Source organism: Tupaia chinensis, unplaced genomic scaffold, assembly GCF_000334495.1.
Source record: "Tupaia chinensis unplaced genomic scaffold, TupChi_1.0 Scaffold000146_1, whole genome shotgun sequence".
NCBI classification, from domain to species: domain Eukaryota; kingdom Metazoa; phylum Chordata; class Mammalia; order Scandentia; family Tupaiidae; genus Tupaia; species Tupaia belangeri.
Genome location: NW_006159616.1, coordinates 14,279,500 through 14,281,782, shown reverse-complemented (window position 1 = coordinate 14,281,782; position 2,283 = coordinate 14,279,500). Strand labels below are relative to the sequence as shown.

At 39.9% G+C, this 2,283-nt stretch overlaps 1 pseudogene; it reads right to left on the bottom strand.

Moving 5' to 3' along the window:
• Nucleotides 1-1,628: 1,628 nt before the first annotated feature.
• Nucleotides 1,629-2,009, bottom strand: LOC106734557 (cytochrome b-c1 complex subunit 7 pseudogene; annotated as a pseudogene).
• Between the last annotated feature and the right edge of the window lie 274 nt (nt 2,010-2,283).

The following is a 2,283-nucleotide window of genomic DNA, read 5'->3' as shown; positions in this document are numbered from 1 at the left end:
TCTGTGGTTAGTGTTCTGAATTTTGGCCATTCCAGTAAGAGTATTTACTGATGTTTTAATTTGCAGTTCCCTAATGACATATAGCGTTGAATACCTCTTCACATGCAGGTTGCCAGCATGTGTCTTCTTTGATGAGGTATCTGTTCGGGTCTTTTCTTGATCTCCATTTGGGTTGTTGATTTTCTTATTGCTGTGATCTCTATGTATTTAAAATAACAGTCTTGGGGCTGGCAGGTGGTGTGGTGGTTAAGGGCGTTGGACTCCCACATGGCCAACCACAGTTCGAGTCCTGGACTTTGTGGCTTTCTCTCTCTCTCTCTCTCTCTGTCCCTCTCTGTCCCTCTCTGGTCGAATTAAAATAAATAAATAAATAAATAAATAAATAAATAAATAAAGTTAAATGAAATAATTCTTTAAAAATAAATAAATAAAATAATAGTCTTTTTAAAAATCAGATATGTCTTTTTGCAAATGTTGATCATTTCTTCTGGTCTGTCTTGTCTCCTTCTCTTGACAGTGATTTCATTTTAAGGAAAACCAGCTTGTCAAATCTCTCTTTCATGGGTTGTGCTTTTAGTGTCATATTTCAAAAGTCCTCACCATGAGTGAGGTCATCTAGATTTTCTCCTGTTATCTTCTAGGAGTTTTGTAGTTTTTTGCTTTTGTTGTTGTAGTTGTTTTAATTTTACATTCAGGTCTTGATCCATTTTGATCTTGGGGGTTTCCTTTAGGTTTTTTCCATAGAGCGTGTTTGTTTACCAGAGAGAAACAAACAAACAAAAAAAGTGAGAAATCATCCCTAGGGAGGATGGCCACACACAGTTCCTTCTCTTTCATTCACCTCTCAAGATTTTGAGCACACACAAACACACACACACACACACACACACACACACACACGGCATGTTTCAGGCCACCAGATCAGGGACTCAAACCATGGTTGACCACATGGGAGTTTAACACCTTAACCACTGTGTCACCTGCTGGCCCCGAGGTGTTTATTTGTTTTTAATGAAGGGTATAAAGTCTGCATCTAGACTCTTTTATTAACTTATCTATTTGCATGTGATATGTCCAGATGTTTTAGCATCATTTCTTAAAAAAACCATCCCTTCTCCGTTGTGTTGACTTTGCTCCTGTGCGAAAGATCAGTTGACTGTATTATGTGGATTTTCGTCTGTTTCACTGATTTGGTTGTTCGTTCTTTACCAATGCTAAGCTGTCTGTATTACTATAGCTTCTTTTGTTTATTTGTTTTTTGAGAGAGAGAGAAATTTTTGCTATAGGCCACATGCATTCACCAGAGAGACAGGGAGACAGAAAGCAAGAAATCCCCCTCCACGGAGATGGCCACACCACAATCCCTTCTCCTCTATTCTCCTCTGGGGATTTTGGGCACACATGCTAATGCACCTGGCATGAGTTTTAGGCCGCCCAGTCCAGGACTCAAACTACAGTCAATGACATAGGAGTCCAGCAACACAACCATTACGCCTTCTGCAGGTCCCAATTACTGTAGTTTTATAGTAAGTCTCTCTTTTTTATGTTTATAATAGACATTTATTTAAAATAATACACCTGCAGACTGAATTATTTTTTAATTAAAATTTTCAGGTTCAACCCCAACTTCATAAAAGCACTTTAAGAACACTGCATCCACAATTGTAGCCTTGTGACTTCTTTGCCCACTCTTCTCTCTCTTTTCTTTCCCGAACAACCTCTTTTAGATAAGGTTCAAGGTAGAAATTACCCTCCTCGGATTCTGTCCATTGCTCTTCAGGCAAGATCTGCTGCCTCATGGTCAGGCCCAGGGCTCTCTGAATGCGAAACATCCTGTCATCATAAAGGTTCTCAGGAAGTCTTCTTATGGCTTCCTTTACCTCTTCATTCTCGTATATCGTATCATCTCGCATGAACCCCGGTTTATTGAAACCTGCAGCACTGTAATACCATTTTCGAATACCATCCAGCCACCGACCTGATGCAGAAACGGCCGGCCTGCTCGCCATTTTGACCCGAGAGCGAAGTGTTCGCTTTATAGTAAACCTTGAAGTTGGGTTGTGTCAATCCTCCAATTTTATTCTCCTCCTTAAATATCAAGTTGAACTGTCCTGGGTCATTTTCCTCTCCATAAAAACTTTAGAATTATTTTTTTGATATTCACAAAATAACATATCAGGAATTTTTTTCTTTTTAGTTTTGCTATAGGGCACCATGTGCTTGCCAGGGGGAGAAAGAGAAAGGGAAAGTGAGGAGTTACTCCCCCGCCCCTCCAAGGGGATG